Genomic DNA, 12549 nt, shown 5'->3' with positions numbered 1-12549 from the left:
AACTCATTTTGTTCATTTCCTCAATTCAAATTATGACATCATCCCCTTTATTGTAGGATGATTGTTTTATACAGATTCCTTTTTTTGTTTATTAACCATTTTTATTTCAAACATAAACACAGAAAAATTAAAAAGAATAAGTGTTTTGACACAAGCATAAAAGCTATTCTATCAATGAAGGCACAATTAATTAGCAAAGGCTTAATGAATAAATGCATTCATTAGGAATGATAGCATTCATGAAGCATGTATCCTCAGACGCGCTGGAGAGAGAAAAGTGTTGCAGACAAAGGTGGGCACAGATTATCTGCTTGTACAATGAGCTTACATCCTCAGAACACTCTGCAGCCATCCTGAACAGGTGTTGTTGCGGATTTCTACAAAGACAGCTTAATGATGCAGTGAAAGCTTATCCATGCTATCACCTACCTTTTTTCCTCCCCACCCTAGTGAAGTTCACCTGCAGTTCTTTTTGGAAAATGAGCATCCTGTCTGTACTGGATCTCTCCAGCATGAGTTTGACCCAAGCAAACAACAGGGTTTTGTTTGTTCGTACCCTCTTGAAGAACACATAGATGCTTTTTCAAACATAATTTCTCGGTGTCTTTCAAAACTGTTACAAGAGTCTGTGTTGGGAACAAAAATGCCATGTATTCATCCAGTTTCTTCAGCTTAGAATCTCTAATTAACCTAAAATATATGTTTTTGGACTGTAAAGGACCTTAAGTTACAATTTCACAGCCACTAGAGGGCTTTGGCACTTCACCTTATGCATTTGTCATTCAGTGGCTCTTAGTGAAACAGCTAATGTCATTCTCACCTGCTAATATTTTCACTTATATTTCTCTTTTTGTGTCTTTTAACAGTAATACATTCTTGTTCGTGTAACTGTTGCTATATTAACAGAGGATGGTAAGTATTTCTAAACAATGGTACCAGTGCAATTTAAAGTCCAAACCTGAAAGATTGAACCCTGTCTCATTCTCTCCTGTGTGAGCTTTTATGTTCAGCTTTGGTTTGATTTTTTAAGGTCTTTACAGTCCTGCTGTTGTTACGATTAGTCTCATATTTTAGTGCTGTGTTAGCACTGCGGTACATTGAACAGCAGTGCTGCTAATTCAAGTGCATAATTCTCCCACGTCTGGCTATGAAAATGTATAGCGTCTCCGAGCATGAACAGTCATTCTTATGAGATGCAGTCTCAGTTGTTTGACCATTATTGTGATGGGCACGGTTAAGAGATACAGCTGTCAAGAGGCCAAATGGAGAAGCTAAGTTCAATACTAGGTCAGCCTTGAAACAATTCATGGTAAAGTGACAGTGCTGTCATCAGTAGCTGCGTTTCAGTGACACATTGCAGAGAATCATTAGGGAGTCATGGTGAATGTCATATTAGAAATCCTTGTGTGCAAAATTCATTAGTGCTTATTGTTGTTGTTGTCAATGTTTTACCTTCCTCGTGGAGCCATAGTGTCTCCCTGATGACAATAAAATGCCTTGTTCGGACCTGCTAACCTGCTATTAAAAAATAACATTTAGTCAACAATAAGTTCCTTTTCTTTTTGAATCATAGACTGTAGTTCCCAGCAACTCTTCCACATATTGTAGAGTGTTAATGAATACCCTTCTGTCCCCTGCATTTTCAGTTCAAATTATAGGAAAGCAGGCCAACTCTCTTTTCAGTGAAGCTGTACTTAGTTTGTGGTTGTGGAATTAGAAAAGCAAATTTATCATTTTTTTTGCAGCAGTTAGGGAGCACTGGTAATTAGTTTAATTTGCAACACATTCTAATCCTGATCACGTCTCAAATTTGAGACACAGTGGGTACTGTTTTTGCAGAATAGTGTCACCGGGCCTGTCAACTCACACACGCAATGACTTATATTTAGATGTTTCTGTTTTACTCCCAACATATGTTGCCACTAACGGAGACAATGAAACAAGGGGTTTGAAGATAACCAGAAAGCAATCAACGTTTGGCAGCAGTTGTCAGCCACTGAATGATTTATGTCCGATCGCAGTTCTGGTTTACCTCTCTTCCTGCCAGTCAGCGGCCGGTGTGTTGTTGTGAAGCAGAGGTTCTGCTCGCAGTTTGATTGGAGTGGCGTGGAGCTGCAGCACATGAAAAAAGAGCCGGTGTCACCTTGTCACTCCTGGGCACGCCGCCAAACTGCCGGTGGGGGGGTTGGAGCGGGCATGTTGCCGAGGAGGGATGTGTGTTGAGCACGTTGGTGATGAATCATTGTGCTGCTCGACTCTCTCCTCTACCCCTTCTCTCCCCCAGCCTGTCCCATACCCCACCCTCCACCTCTCCCCATCACTAACACTGTAATTATCCGCCTACAGAGGGTGGGACATCTGCAATAACACTAGAGTTTGATCATTTGTGTGTGTGTTGAAGACCATAGTGACTCACTGCAAAAAGGAGCATGCTGAAGAGGGTAATTTAGGATTGAATCTGTCGTTTTCATAAGTCATTCAGTGAGTTTCGGTCTCTGTATGTCAGAAAGTTGGCAGCAGGTGGACTACATGTTGTCAAGTCGGTTTGGTCGGAGGACCTATGTGGTTCATTTCAAGCTTGCACATTAGAGGCCCAGGACTGCACTTAGTCAAGATCCTGCAGCTGATCCATCTGGGGGTTTATGTGTGGTACATCTGATTAGAGACCGAGGGTCGAATGTGAAGTCACTCAAGATCAAGGCTTGTGCTGAAATAGATGCTCTCATGGTAGCAGGGCTGTCACAACAGCTGAAGCTCTGTGGTGGAGAATAAAGGTGGATGGAGGTGACGCTGGGGGACTCTGGGTTGGTAACACACATGCTCAGTCGCAGCAAATGCTTCTGGTGATCGGAAGTGATTTCCTCATATTTGACCATCCCACATCTGTGTAGAATCAAAGTCAGTGGCTCACTGATGAAAAAATAAATATATTTGTTAATATAACAATACAAGTATTTGACTAACTGAAGAGAATATCAAATAAAGTACGCAGTGGATTGTGTATTTGTTGTATTTATTTATAGCTCGACATGTGGAATTATATGTTAAGACATCAACTTGTTGAAGGTTTTCATTAACCTAACACAAATTTCGATGAATTCATAGTGTAGCACATCATATTCTTGTATATTAGCTACCACTAAGCATCCACATAATGAGAGGGCAAACTTGTTATTAATTTTAATAACAAGTGATTCGCTCATTATATTATATTTATAACCAATACTTATAACATTTTTAGAGGGTCTCTCTTTTTGACCTTTATATTAACTTTATATTACAAAAGGTTGTTTAAAAACACAATCTCAACACAAACCTCCCATTGCCTTGCATGCTGTTGAGCTTGAGGTTTCATCATTATGATATAGCGCTTTACTATAATTCCTCCTCTTGGCTTTATTTCTGTGTGTCAAGACAAAAACTGTCTAAACTTTCTGCAACTTTTTTCTTTCTTTTTTTATTTCAAGAGGAAAATTTCAGGCTAAAACTTCCATGGTTCCTACCTCTCCCGGCTGTGGCCCAGCAAGGTCACTGAACTGCACACTAATTATCACCTGAGGGTGCGTAGTCTTCTCAGGGGTCTGGGAACCCCACCCCCAACCCAACCCACTCACCCACACTGTAAACCCCAACAGTCTACCTGACTTATAAAGTTTGTGGATATAACAATTAAAATTCCTCACAAAGTTGAAACAACTTAAAACTTTTCTGTTCGGTTAACGATTCAAACAGTTATAATTGTACATGGCTTAGAAGTTAAGAGTAAATACTGCTTTCTTAATTATGATTTTTGAGTAAATGTTTTTTTCCGAGCTCCGCATGTGGACGTCATGACGTCATGATGTCTTCTCTCTTCTCTCTAACCTGAACGACGTTGACAGAAAATTCTGTTCAATATGGCTGCCCTTCTCGAGCGACTGGAGAACACATTTGGAGAAACTTGTAAGTAAAACGGAACCTTCGTTATGTTTATTTTTTCCGTAAAAAAGCAAGTATATTAATATGTTGCAGCCAATAACTTGTTTTCGAATGCGCTGTTGTGTTAAAAAGCACAGACCCAGGTGGTGAATAGTTGTTCGCGGTTGTTCGCGCTTGTTCGCGCTCTTTTTCAAACATAGATTATGTCGTCAGTTTTACAGTTTTAACCGATTAAAACACAGTTTTACGAAGAATCACACATAAAGAAAGGGTCTTAGTGATATTTTAACGACCCCTTGCCAACGCAAGAAAGTTGGCGTTTTTACAACAGCAGCCTCATTGTTCGGCAGGTTTTTTTTTTTTTTCTTCTCATTAGCATCATTCAAAAGTGACTTAGCTAGCAGTGGCAACTTCTATCTAAAACAATTGAAATATAGCAAGGTGTTGTATATTTAGTGTGCTGATAAGGTTTTCAATATTTTTATTTTTTCTTCCAAGGCTGAAGGCCAAAGACAAAAAGACAGAAGAAAAAAAAATTCAGACTGCAATTAATTTCAGGTGGAGACAGTAAACACAGGTGAGTTGAAAGATCTATTGAAGAAACCATTCATTAAGTCCCTTAAGGTGAAGATTTCATATATTGATAATGATAAAATTAACACAAATTAAAAGTTTCACTGATAAACACACAATTTTTCCTTGCTTTGAATCCCATGTTCTATATAGATCACAGCTCTGATCTGGAGAACACTATTTTAAAATACTGTGTAGGGTTTTTGTCAAATGATTAAGAAACATACTCTCTGTCACAAGAGACAGAAAGGTTGTGTCTTAAAAGAAAAGTCTCCAAAATTTAGTAGTCTGATGTCATGCAGTTTCATAAACATGTATTCTCCCCAAAGAATGACACCTGAAAACTTTGCGTTAAATGAACTTTTCTTTTCCCTTTTTAGGAGGCGCCTGATATCAACGTGAAACGCACTGCAGTACTTCGTGCCCTTCCTGTATACCTGCGGGAGGAGGACCCAGAATTCTTTTAGACATGTAATGTAAGTGTATTTTTGCATTACTTAAATTCTGCCAGTAAGATAAAATGCTATGGATTTTTTAAAATACAATTTAATACCCTAGCAGCTACCAAATTGTACAAACAAAATACCCTCTCTGTAGAAAACCCACACACACACAGGTCAGGAGCAGGGCACAGGCGTATCACAGCACTATGGCTATGCTGCAGGTGGCCCAAAAACCAGGCTGAAGTCAAGATTTAGTTTCTTTTTGAGATAAAGTCATGAAATAAAAAATTACTTTTTTTTTTAGAAAAATAATAAAAATACAAATTATGTAATGCAAGAAGCTAACACGTTAATGTACATTTTTCAAAAAAAGTAGAGTACCCTAACTCGTTACAAAGTAACCCACTACACTGCTGAATGTTTTGCTAGATTACAGGTCATGCTTGTCACATTCTCTCAAACCAACCTTACTTATTTAATTGGGGCGATCGTGGCTCAAGAGTTGGGAGTTCGCCTTGTAATCAGAAGGTTGCCGGTTCGAGCCCTGGCTCCGACATTCTCGGTCGTTGTGTCCTTGGGCAAGACACTTCACCCGTTGCCTACTGGTGGTGGTCAGAGGGCCCGGTGGCGCCAGTGTCCGGCAGCCTCGCCTCTGTCAGTGCGCCCCAGGGTGGCTGTGGCTACAATGTAGCTGCCATCACCAGTGTGTGAATGGGTGTGAATGTCTGGATGACTGAATGTGTAAAGCGCTATACAAATACAGGCCATTTACCATTGATACTGTGTCTATTCCAGGCGGACGCATTGGATGAGTCGACCCTCATTGACACTCCAGTTGCCCTTCTCACAGTGGTTACCGACGGCGCTTCCCAGTCCAGTCCATTTTACTTCCTCAAGCATGGCTGTTTTGGTGAAAGGCGACTAGGTGATGCGTGATATTCCCAGATTTGCAAATGCATTTGCTTTATTGTTTGGCTTGATCTATGCTCTGCATTTAGACTACCCCAGGAAGCTGGTTCACACATTTGCCTTAGTCCAAAATATCTTCATGGGGCTTGATGACGGCAAACCCCTGAAACCCCTGTCTACATGCTCTTAAGGAATATAAGGCAATGTTTGTTAGGACACGCACTCTGTTACTGAGCACTTTGTTTGAAGCACTTTAAGCACTTTAAGTTTACTACAGGCTTTGGGTGGATTTAACTCCATCAGTTTACCTAATTTTCCTATACTTGACTGCCTTATCTGGTTATTTGGAAGCTGATCGTCTTTGTACCCATTTTAAAAAATTGTTTTTCATTTCTATTTTAAAAAAAAAGTGATTAGTATTTGACTTTTTGTTTTGCATTTTTGTGTATTTTGAGAAAGATGCAATTAGGACTGATGTCGTCCTTTGTGAGTTTATAAAAAGATAAAAGATAAATGTTCTACACAGAATTTATAATGCTCACTTTTTGGTGCCGATGTCCATGTTAGTTGTTTTATAAAAACATTTGTGATGTTTTTAAATTTTCATGAAAAAATGTTAAATAAACAAAATGTAAAGTAACTGAATTTCCGTACTTTTTTTTTTTTTTTAGTAGTCTACACTCACAACATAAATATCTTTTAATTAATAATCAGATCATTTGAGTTTAGGTTGTAATATAATTGCATTGTGTTGCATCAAAATAATAAACTACAAGAAACACAAAAATATTGAAATTAAAGTATACAGTCTTTGAGTAAAGCTCAATTAATAAAATATAAAATATAATTTAAAATTTTTAGGTTAACAATAAATACAAATTTTGAGTACCCTATACTTAGAAGATATGAGTTTTTGTACTTAAATCTTTTGAGGTAATCAGTTTCCACAAAAGTTTTAAGTTCAGTCAACTTGTTCGGGTTTACAGTGCAGTTTGAGCATTTAAGGACTTGGAGCAAGTGTTGCATGGGTACACATCTGTGCCTGCTGCATATGTGTTTTTTATGCATAAACTGTAATGTTCACCATTATCGCGCGTGTGAGAGAGACAATGGGTGATCCCTCTCGGATTGTCATGGTAGTGAAGTCTGGTTAAGCACCTCTTAAGACAGCTGCGCTATCTGTCTTGTCTCGGTGGATTTCCTCCCAATTTCTGTGAAATGAGACAATATAAGAGACCAGGCAACATCTCATTTAAAGAGTAATTAGGTTATTCAGAAGGCGGGCGAGGGCGTGCGTTGCATTAATGGTTTAATATGTGCTCTTTGAGATGATGAATATTGAGTCACATTTATATTGCATGGGTGAGTGAAAATACATAATGTTATCTGTTATTTAGATCCTTGTAGAAGCAATCTGCATATCTCAGCTTTTAAATTCTCACAAGATAATTAGAGAGACTGTATGTAACACTGCAGCATGTTTGCTGGCACACAGTTGATTTCTCAAAGTTGGGGGGGGAAAAGACAACTGTGAAATGTGTTTGGACAGCAGAAGCATTAACATCTGTGAAGTCAGGAGTGTGAAAATGTCTGAAAAAAATCCGAGTTTTTATCTGTGACTCTTCTTTTTTACCTCCTCTTATATAGACATGACAAGGTTAAGAAAATGTATAAATTTAGTGCAGCTGTAATGTGATATCTTTTTCCAATTAACACATGAGATGTTAACCGAGCAGCCATCTGAGCGAAGATGACATTTTATGCAATCCCTGCACAGCTTGCCCAAGAAGCAGGACTTGAGGGGGTTTAACTCGTGTCAACATATAGAAAAAGGGAAAGAGAGTATGATATGAAGCAGAGAGAGAGAGAGAGAGAGAGACAATTCCCTTAAGAAGAGAAGAAAGAGCTTTCACATGACCTCCATGCACATCCACTGGTGCTACCTGGAGCACAAACACTGGGATCCAGAGGATATGGAAATTTCCCCTTGTCATCCATTATCGTTTATGGCAGCTCATGGATTTGATATTTCTAGTCAACTGAGATCGTCTTTCATCCATGAACACCCCTTGGAGAAGAAAAGCCTCAAATAGAGATTAAAAAAGGAAAAAGTATGGGAATTAGGAAGGATGAGGGAGAGCTGGACACTTATAACCTCACCTTATAACCTTCTCTGTTAAGCCATCAGTCTTTCTGACCCTTGTAATTAACACACAAAGCACAGGGATGGAAATTGGTCCCTGTGAGACTCTGGTCTCAGCCTACAAATAAGATATTGCCGCATAGGCAGTATTTTACAGAAAGCAGAGAATAGATTTGTCTCCTGGCAGACACAGCAAATATTTCATCCAGGGTATGCCTGCGGCTTAAAGCCTTGTCGGTATTAGCGTGCCTAAAAGTTGTCGGGAGCTTACAGTCCACATGGGAATGCTTTTACAATATCAGTTACTTCAAACACACACAGGCATTCAGAGGGATTTACACACACATTCGTGTCAAGTGGAGGAGAAAAAAAAAGCGAACAGCTGGAAATGACATAACAACTTCCTCTTGTTTTTCTAATTGGCTTAATCTTTAATTCTGTACTGTTACAGTGCAAAATGACGGTGATTTTGCTCCACGCAGCACTCCCATCTTCGTCTGTACCCCCCACTAGCAGCCCCAGGGAGTGGAGGCCAGCCGGATATAGTAATTGAATCACTAACGGCAGATCACTTTTTGGCTGACTCCAGCTTGTGGGGTAGACACGGATGCTTCGACAGTGTTGGCTGGCAGGATGAACAAATAGTGGACGATGTGGATGCATGCTGAAGAAAGCCCGAGCTCAAGAATGAGAATGATTGGACTGCACATGTTAGCTACAGGGCTGATGGTATAAGAGCAAAGGATAAGGCTGTGCCAGTGTAATCTCACAAGGGACCACTTTAACACCATTTCTGAGTTCTTCTTATCATGTAGCTTAATGACTTTAATGACTTGTAGAAAAATTCTGAAAACTGTTAGAAGGCTTTGAAAATCAAAGAAAGGCTTTATGAAGTCAGGGATTTTTTTTCAAGCGCAGCAAAAGCCTGTACAATCCGGTCTGTGTAGAGTCCGCTCAGGACTCTGCAACGCCTCATTTCAACTCTTTGTCTTTGTTCCTGTGAAGAGGACAGGAAGTGTTGCAATGTGGAGGAACTAGTTTACTTATTCATCAGGTTTTCAAGTTCTAGCGGACACAAGGTTTCTCGGGGATGATAAATGGCATTGGAAGGCCCAGGTGGATGGAGAGGGGGAGGAGGTAAATAATGGAACAGCCTGACAAACAAAGGGGGCTCCATGATGCATTGTCTGAATGTGAAGCAAAGCTACAGGTGTGTGTGTGTGTGTCTGTGTGTGTGTGTAGAGGTGTGAATGTGTGAGCAGAACTGATGGTTGTGGAAACTTTATCGTCTCTTTCTGTCTCTCCCTGATCCCTGTAGGTGTGTTTAGGCATTTTTTGAAGTGAGCCTTTCAGCGCCACCTCTGTGAAGTGACTGCGTGGATGAAGACGGCAGGGATAGAAAATAGAATAAATAAATATATAAAAGAGAGAACATCCCCCCCCAGAGTGGAAATGTAACTCTAATGCAGCAGGAGGAGGTGGACAGGAAAGCTATTAAGGCTAAGCGAGGGCCTGGGGTCCACTCAAGTTTTACATTCCTACTCTGGGCTGCACCGTGTGTTTCACTGACACAGTCTCTCTGTCTCACACACACACACACATAGACACACTTAGACACACATCCTCTCAACCTGCTCTTCCAGCTCTGTTCCATCTGAACTCTTTCTCAGCGCTGAGCTGAGCAGACTCAAGGAAACGGTTCATTTAAATGTACATAATTTGCTCTCCGAGGCTTACTCTTGGTCTTACTGTTCCCCTGTGGCGCCATAGAGAAACAGCCCAGGAGAGAGACACAGAGAGAACAGATTTTATCCTGGATGAATCCGGTGGCCTGGACAGAAGCACAGACTGGTAAAAGCCAGGCAGTGTGAGAGCTTCAGGTACACTGGACATTTATCCCCTCGAGGCTTTGATGCCAACACGTGTTTTCATCTTGTCTCGCCACCAGATTCTGTGTGCTGGAGAAGCCCAAACACTATGCTGCACAGTTAGTTATTTACTCAGTAAAGTGCTCAATAGCATAGATTTTCATATATGTCACTATATGTTGAGAAAATTCTGAACAATAAAAAGAATCCTGACAGCGGACTAGCAGGAATTGGCTTAGTTGCAGTGCTCTTATTCTGAAGCAACAGGCCAATGAATAATAAATGTAACGTTCCAAAACCAGATGAAACGAGGAAGGCAGGAAAGAGACGAATTGAAAGAAAGGGAAAAGTGGTCTGGCCTTTGTCAAAGTCAACACTTGACCTTTTGCGGATCAGGAGGTGATTGTTTTGACTGTGCTGCACAAGCTGGTGTGTTGTCAGAGTGTGTAAGATGCACACCAGGGCAGACTTACTGTGAGGCGTCACAATATCGCTCATCAGGCTGTTTGCTTATTTCGGTGTGTGAGAAATTTCTTAACCTCTGGATTTAAACTGGCTCAGTCTTTACACTAAGCGTTGAAGCTCCGAGCACATGTCTGTTCTCCGTGAATAAAGTAAACAAAGCAAGCAAATCCACATAATTGATTCCATTTGGTCTGAGTCAATTCATATCAAATAATGGGTAAACAACAAGAGGGATAAAAGGGATAAAAGACATGTTTTTTTTTTGCAGAGGGACTTCGAGTCACTACAGTAGGAATGAAATAAAATTAAAGATTTAAAATCACAACAAAAAGAGTTTTTGCAAAACAAAAGCTTAATTAGGTGGTTCATTCAACATCACAGGTGCATTTCTTTGACTCAATTTTGACCTGAAAAAATAAATGAATTCAAGAGTTTAAGAGCTGATGGGCGGGTATACTCTTGACTTGGTTGCAATATACAGCTGAAATAAAACTGCTGGCACACTGGTTCCCTTCTGTACTAATCATTAGTGCAGAAGATGCATTATCATCCATTCTAATCAATAATAAAAAAGAAAGCAGTCTAGATTATGAAGAAGACTTCATCCCTTACATGATCAGTGAGTGTAACTGATGATGAGGTAACTTTTGATTGCTACTGCTAAATTGCTCTATATTTGTTCTTTGCAAGGCTTTCAAATGTTTAGATTAAAGGGAAGCAAACGATCGTTTACATGTGTTCGTTCAAAGATGTTCTTTAAAACAGCAGCAGGCAAATAACTGCTCCATTACTTCTTAAGTTCCTCAATCTTGGATTTCAGACTGTTTGCATTTGTTATTGCACATATTTGTTAAAATCATAGCAGCCTCTTTTGAAGCTCTTTAAAATCCACACTTGCTCAGAACTTACCTGTGATTAATTACAGAGCAAATATACTGGAGATCTGAGGTTTAATTATGACTTAACTTCATTTAAGCATTATTTTTATGTGTAAAGCAAAGTCTTCACAATATACTCCTGTGAAAGATGCCAATTATTATAAATTTAATTTCCTCTTAGGACCACAAATGGTGGCTGTTTACCCTCTAAAAGTAATAAAAATAATAATAATGACATAATTTATTCAGTCAAGTCAAATAATCACTAAGAACAAGTTCTATGTAAATTCATTTGATTGCTGTATTAGTGCTTACGTGTATTGTCTCAGTAAATTAAACTAAACAAATAAAAGCAGTCATGAATTCCATTTCCAGACTTCTTATTTTGCATGGCACCATGCACTGGTAGATCTGGTCTTTTATCAGTGTGTCAGTTTACAAAAGACCATAACGCCCACACTCCCACTGGGATAAATCTGCTGCTCAAACACACACAAATGAAAATATTTAAGAAGTATTTCTCAAGAATCCATATGGTGTAGATGTGTAAATGTGTCTCATAGATCACGGGGCTCAGTTGTTATTAAAGCCACAATAAGCAAAGCATTCACATTGAGTGTTGTTAGTTCTTGCTCCTTAATTGGTTGCATTCACAACCGATTACTAGATTACATTTCAAACTAAACAACATCTAACGTTAGCCTGAGATAACGGGAACTTGTAAATTCTTTTGTAGAAGCGGGTTGCTTACAATGCTCATCAGTAATTTAAAAAGCAACTCCAAAAGGCATCAATGTATGGTGCTGTGAAAAAATATGTGCCCTTTCCTGATTTTTTTATTTTTGGCATATAGTGTCACACTTAAAAACAAACATAACCCAAGTGAATACAAAATAGATTTTTTAAATGATCGTCACATTTATTAAGGGACCTATCTGGCCCTATTAGAAAGTGTAACTGTGAATTAACTATAATTACAAACTTCTTTTGAAAACTGAGTTTAATTTCACTGGCCACACACAGGCCTGATTTCTGTCAGGGATGTTGAATGGAATAAATCACTTAAATAGAATCTGTCTGGAAAAGTGACGTAGGTTAAAAGATCTCAAAAACAGCATGTTTTGTAGCATCTAAAGAACTAGATGAGAAACAGCCAACTTTCAGTCTGCAAAGAGATACAGCTGCATTTTTAAGGCTTTGAGACTCCAGCAAACCACAGCGAGAGTCATTATCCACAAATGTGGAAAAGTTGAAACTGTTACGTGAAGGGCTGTATGCAGGCAGGAAAAGGACTGAAAGTGCAGACTCCGGAAACAGACGTGAATTCAAAAAACAGCTTTAATGCTGATTTC

General features: G+C 39.3%; 1 long non-coding RNA gene across 1 annotated transcript; it reads left to right on the top strand.

Annotated features, from left to right (window-relative positions):
- Window positions 1-3863: 3863 nt before the first annotated feature.
- Window positions 3864-6470, top strand: LOC147332927 (uncharacterized). Its single transcript, XR_015128944.1, has 4 exons — window positions 3864-3942; window positions 4417-4495; window positions 4872-4967; window positions 5730-6470. It is a non-coding gene; the product is annotated as an uncharacterized LOC147332927 (long non-coding RNA).
- The last annotated feature ends 6079 nt before the right edge of the window (window positions 6471-12549 follow it).

The sequence above is a fragment of the Aulonocara sp. 'chitande type north' Nkhata Bay genome, linkage group LG4 (genome assembly GCF_057382095.1).
Source record: "Aulonocara sp. 'chitande type north' Nkhata Bay isolate Kocher_YH1m ecotype deep benthic linkage group LG4, A_spYH_male_GT1.1, whole genome shotgun sequence".
NCBI classification, from domain to species: Eukaryota; Metazoa; Chordata; class Actinopteri; order Cichliformes; family Cichlidae; genus Aulonocara; species Aulonocara sp. 'chitande type north' Nkhata Bay.
This window is presented reverse-complemented; position numbering and strand designations above follow the sequence as displayed.